The sequence below is a fragment of the Herpailurus yagouaroundi genome, unplaced genomic scaffold, assembly GCF_014898765.1.
Source record: "Herpailurus yagouaroundi ecotype Mexico unplaced genomic scaffold, PumYag 160, whole genome shotgun sequence".
NCBI lineage: Eukaryota > Metazoa > Chordata > Mammalia > Carnivora > Felidae > Herpailurus > Herpailurus yagouaroundi.
Genome location: NW_024412401.1, coordinates 10,915,169 through 10,921,617, shown reverse-complemented (window position 1 = coordinate 10,921,617; position 6,449 = coordinate 10,915,169).

Sequence of the window (6,449 nt, the reverse complement as noted above, 5' to 3'; positions counted from 1 at the left end):
AAATGGCTCTTTTAGATTTGATTGTATCTGTCAGGTTTGGGTTTTTTTTTTTTGTTTTGTTTTGTTTTGTTTTTTTTGTAAAAAGCCATTCTAAGAGTAATTGTCCTGAATTCACAATGTAGTAGTCAAGAGATTAGCTGAGTGACAAGACAATTCCTTTTCTTCCAACATGCAATTAATCTCAACTCTCCATACCCCCTTCTTTATTATATGAATTTAATACTCTAATTTTGTGATGTCAGAACACCCTCCTGTCACCCCTCTCCTCCTGTATGCTTATCTGTATTTTGACTGGTTTGCATGTCAGCAGTTCTTTTATATTTGAACAGATAGTGGAAAAATTCTCAGGAAAGGAGGTTGATGAGACTACTGGTATACTGGAGGAGAAATGTTTTTTCCTTAGTATCCTTTCCACCTTATGCTTGCAAATTGTCTAGAGTATTACAATTCAGTGTTAGGGTTGCCAACATAAATTTTTAATCTTAACATCATTTTACATTTTATTTTATTTTATTTTTTAATGTTTATTTTTGAGAGAGAGAGAGAGGGAGACACAGAAGCAGAAGCAGGCTCCAGGCCCTGAGCTGTCAGCACAGAGCCCAATGCGGGACTCAAACCCACGAGCCATGAGATCATGACCTAAGTCAAGGACAGACACTCAACAGACTGAACCACCCAGCACCCCCATTTTTCATTAATTTAATCTGATTTTAGGAAAAGTGTTAGCAGTTTAACTTTTCTGGTTTGTTTTTGTTTTTTTTAAATAAACCTACTATAAGAGTCCTACCCTTACTTTCTAAGAGGATCAAAAATGTAGGGGAAGCTTGTAACATCCTGCTCAGAAAGGTTACCTTGAAATAAGAAAATGCATTTATCTTAAATATGTTGAAATTTTAATATACTTCCAGAACAATATACATACACCTTTTATTGGGAGAAGATCTATTTAGGAGGCATTGGTTTTGATCCTTTGTATCTGATGCTATATTGAAACCTCAAACAGTAGAAGAAAACAGTATTGCTAAAATCATAATTATTGTTTGAAGAGCATTTGTAGCCTCAGTCATTGCTGCAAATGGTTCATTTTTCTCTACTATTCTTTGTATTCTTTCTCTGGAAATTCCCAGAAGTGGGCTCAGTTCCCTTGACTTGGAAGGATTAAAAAACATCTACACCTTTAATACAGGCAGCCAGTTGATGTAGGGTTACTGAAATTCACCTCTCCTGAATTCTGGCTTATAGAAATAAACAAGTTTTTTTGGTTGTTGAACACAGGTTTATTGGTTATCTGTGTACTGTGTGTTGTACCCCAGTCTATAAAAATGAGCAAGATGTGGCTGTTAACTTCTTGGAAACTGTCATCTGGAAGGGAGGACAGCCAAGCCACAAGGCCATGACCGCAGTGTCATAAGTGCTGTGAGAGCCCAGAACAGGTCTCAAGCTAGCTTGCTGTAGTTTTTATAAGCCCAGTTACAACTTGAAAAATTGAACCAGCTTTTCCCTTCTAGATTCTGCTTTTCCTTCCTCAGATTTGATTATTAGCTCATTTGTGTGATTTTTAATCTGACTTCAGTATTATTGAGTGAATTTGAAGTGCTCTCATATGCATTAAGTTGTCCATACCTTTCTGAAACAAAATAAAAGTTATTTTATACAATAAGACACTGTTTATCTGAAGAGTTGGGTTGATGAAAGAATTTGGCTGGTTGTTCTTGACCTCTCTAAACATATAATATATGGGGTGACAACGTGCAAAGCATTAATATGGTAAAATACCCTGAATATTAAAAGTATGCTGACTGGTGTTACTCTCCTTTGAAGTAAGACATATCACAATCTTGGGGCCTCAGATTCAATATTAACATTACTTTTAGTTTACCTAAAGATGTAGGTTAAGATGTAGTAGTTTATACTAACCCCTAGAAATACTTACATGGGTGTTAACATTTTCAAATACCTTCTAGCAACCAAGCATGTACAGTGTCTCAGAGGGCCAGACATAAATGTTTGGATGACGTCTGCTTCTCTGTTCTCACACAGTCTGTCTTGTGCTCCAGAAGATTTGTCCACGTCTACAAGTAGCTATACAGTACAAAGAAGAGCAAGAGTGCTGTGTGTGTGTGTGTGTGTGTGTGTGTGTGTGTGTGTGTGTGTGTGTGTGTTGGGTGGGTAGTTGGGTGGGAATGGGAAGCCACACTGTAGTAGCAGTTCAGCTGGGGGATTAAGTGGGATTTGAAAGAGATTGGGGGAGGAAAGTCAAGAAGAGAACGCTGACGAAAGACGTGGGTAAGCTTCTATCTATGGGTAGTATTTTCTGGGTAATTAAATCATTCAGTATAGGCCTATGAGTTGATTAAATATTTTTTGTGTCCAGGACTAGTTAAATCTCAGATGAGTCAGAAATCTGAGTCCATAATGAAATACAAACTATCTCAACAAAACTTTGTTCATATTCCTTTGCCCATTTCTATTATAACACTGAAAATACTTGTTATGACAGACAATATGTGATTTTTGGAGTTCCTAGGAAGGATAGTGCCTTCTTTTTAAGGGAGACCTTCATTTATTTCGAGCATTTTGTTCAGTGTATGCAAAAACAACCCCCACCCCTCCACAAAATTTCCCCAGTTATCTCCCCATAATACTGGACCCAGTCTATTTCTCACTATATACCTTTCAAACCCCATGATTTTAGGTGGTAAAGTGATCCTTCTTTGGTTTTTATACTATTTCTAGGACTGTAGTACCCATTTTACTCTTAATGTTGGATTGTAGTTTGTTTTCCTTAACCTGTATCACTCCAGAATTCCCTTCATAGAAGATGAGGGGAACATTATAAAATCCAAGTATTCCTCAGGTCTTTCCAAGATGAAGTTTTAGTTTGATAGCTTTTTACTTTTCTGTTTTTTTGGAAGCTCAGTTAATAGCCACACCTTCCCTTTCAATGAAGAGCCGCAGGAAGGAAACGCAGACCATTTAAATGTCCCTTGAATGGGGGAGGGTTTGTTTCTTTATTCTAAAGGACCCTCTGACCTACGGATCACGGACAGACATGCCATCTCTAACTTTGATTTTCATTGTGCACTCCTTCCGAGAATCCTCCCTGGACAATTTCAGAAGCAGCCAGCCCCACTGTGGACTTCCTTGCAGCTGTGAAGAAACTGGCAGCCACCTTCTGAGTGATCCACCCTTTGGAACGAAGTGCAGTTGTCAAGGTGGCTTTCTTCTGTGGATTGCACTGCACTTGGGGCAAAGGGGAAGTGACAGAGGTGAGATGGGGGAAGGGAAGATTATGACCCATAAATACAAGTGGTCAGACATCCAAAACACAGCTTTTATTTGTTGGATGCTGAAGGAAAAGCAGCCCATTGGGAAGTCCTGTTGAGCACCTCATTGAAAGTAAACTGCCACGTGTTTACAGGCATGTTCCAGATCTTCTCTCTCAAAAAAATAGGTTTTAGGAAGTTGCAGGTTTTAATAATGGCAAGAAATAATGCTGACTTTCACACCCAAAAATTTCCGAGTTACTATCAGAAAGGATAAGCAGCTGTTGCCATAAATGTCAGGCCACACGTTGCAGTCGCTACTGTATTACTTGTTCTTTAGCAGAATTTCATCTTCTGAGAATGGTTGCTGCTGTGTGTTCTCCATATGTACCCAGGTATATGTTGAAAGTGTTCCGGTTTTCAGAAGTTACTCTTAGAGAGGTACCTGTTTTACACCCATATGTTGTGTGAGTGAAGTCCCTTTCAAAGCTTCTTCAAGTAAACTGCTACTCATGTTTTCTAAGATGAAGTAGCCTGAGTATCAGGTGTTAGAGGCACATGTGCTGTTTTTCCTAATGAAGGGCTATGAGAACTTTCTTTACGTTGATCTGAAACTTAATCCTAATAAGGAGGACTTCTATTTGGTGTAACGGTAGTATGCTTAAAAAGTTACACTTCACAAACATTTTTGTTTTATGGGTTGTAGTCCTGAGGAGATCCACATTTCGACACACCTGTAACCCCTTTGTGACATGGCAGCACACGGGTTGGGATGCTCCGTTTTAATTTTTTTTTTGTAAACTTGTCTTCTGGTAATTCTTTCATTAAATATACATTGAGCACCTGCTCTGTACCAGTAGCTGTTCTGTGCTTCTGGGCGGAACATTTAATTTATGTCTAGTTTTTCCCCAGATTTTGAGCTGGAAGACACTTAGGGGGTCTTGTTCAGCAGATGTGTGAGTCCGTCCCAGAGATGTTAAAGTTCTCAAAGGTTCTTTTGCTAACGGGAGACCTGGCACTTGAACCCAGTCCTCTTCTAACTCTTGGATGTTTGCCCTTGGCTATCACTGAGTTACTAAAACACACTAAATTAACTTTTACAAATTGTGTCCTTTTTCAGAATCAGATTTTTTAAGTCCTGCAGGATATATATGGCATCTAGAAGTTGAACATAGGTAAATACATGTATTTTATTATGAGGCGTTCAGTATTATTTTAATCCCTATGGAATATTTCAAGTCCACAGTAATATAGCCCTGTAGAAAATTTACAAAGTATAAAAAGCACAAATCAGAATTAACTGAGTCTTCTGAAAAAGATATTTGAGCACTTTTTTCTCTGACACTTTTATTTTAATGTTTGTTTATTTTTGAGAGAGAGAGAGAGAAAGAGCAGGAAAGGGGCAGAGAGTGAAGGAAAGAATCCCAAGCAGGTTACTCTCTGTCAGCGCAGAACCCCACGCGGGGGTTGATCTCATGAACCATGAGATCATGACCTGAGCCAAAATCAAGAAGCAGATTTAACTGTCTGAGCCACCCAGGCGCCCCTCTTTGACACTTCTAAAGTCATGATTATATATCTAATGTTTCTTGTAAACATTTTAAACATTCAAATAGCATTTTTTTTTTATAAGGATGTTTTTCCTTTTTTTGGTTTTGCTTCACGTGTATATGGAGAAAGTGTTTTTTTTAACAGACATAAACCAATGCATTCTGATTTTGGTTTAAGACAAGGCACATGAAGGCCATTGCCTGGTTTTTATTGTATTGATTGTCGCTGACATTTTTCCAGGGAGGTATATAAAATTCAGGGTTTCTACATGGTTTCCCATTACAACTCCATTCCTCCAGGCTAAAGACAAATTGAGGTCCAGACACTGGGGTGATGTCTCTAAGCCTCAGATTGTAGAGATGCCTCAATGCCTGCTTGCCACTGTGTAAGGTGGATATTTGGTTGTAAGCCTCAACTAAGCAGCAGGGTCTGGATGGGGAGAGGAGAACTATGTAGTTACCTCTCCTTATGGATGGAGGACGTGTAGCTGTCCCAGAGCAGTGATAAGTCAACTGCTTTTACCATTTCTTTCCTTAGCAAAAGGAAATGCTTCCTTCTGGAATCCGGATGAGGAGAGGATGATGAGGAACCTAATTGTGGGTGAGTAATTTTTTTCTTCCTTCTTCCATGCATCTCTGATTGCAGTGATCTGTCTTGCAAGGGTCTGAGTAAACACTAGCTTCTTACTGCATGTGCTCAGAGAAGTAGCTGATGGCAGAAGGGCACTTTTAAAAGGATTGAGGAGGCTGAAAGATGCTTGTTAGAGTGCACCTGGATCCTGCCATGACATCACAGGCGGACCATAAACGGCTCTCCAGAAAGCACAGCAGCCTTTTTTCACCCCTTTCTTAACAATGAGACGTAGATTGGGCTTGTTCTCTATTCAAGCATCCTTATGAGTAAATGTCTATTTTTATGGTAGAGCTGCACTTTAAAAATAGCTCCAATCAGTACGACTCTTTTCCCCCATATGTTAAAAAGTTATACATGAGTTAAAATATCTCAGATTGCTTAAATTCTTCCAGACACCAGGCACTTTCCTTTTTCCTTTTTTTGGGGGGGAGGGGGCAGGAGTGTGGGGGAGGATTAAATACAAAATAAGGACTTTCTGTCTGGGCCTCCTCAACCCTGTTTGTTCTGTGAGACTTTTTTTTTTTTTTAACTGGTAGCAGGGCTTTTAAACCAAGATTTGAGATTTCTGACTGTTAAAAAATTCATTAATATTTGGCGGGTACAGTCTTCTTCCTGGAGCGATTGTTTATTTTTGTTGCTGAGAGCAATTAGCTAGAACAGTCACAGTTGCAGCTGTTAGATACTATAAGCTCCAGCGGAGATCACAAAAGGCCTTATGCACATTTAGAGTCTGTATTTGGATTGTTTTTAATGGGTGATTCTTCTGGAGTCTACTGTGTTAGCAAATTCGATTGGGTGATCCTGAGCCAAATCGAATGTACAATGGGATCGTCAGCATGCTGTGCTGATCAGAGTCACTTAAACACCTTGCTATGTGGAAGCCAGGAGGGCTGTGTCGGCTGTATGCAGAAACAAGCTATACCACTCCTTTCTTTCTGAATCCTCTGCGTGCAAACCCGAAGATGGTTTATGCTCCAGCATCATGCTGTTTTCTCCATA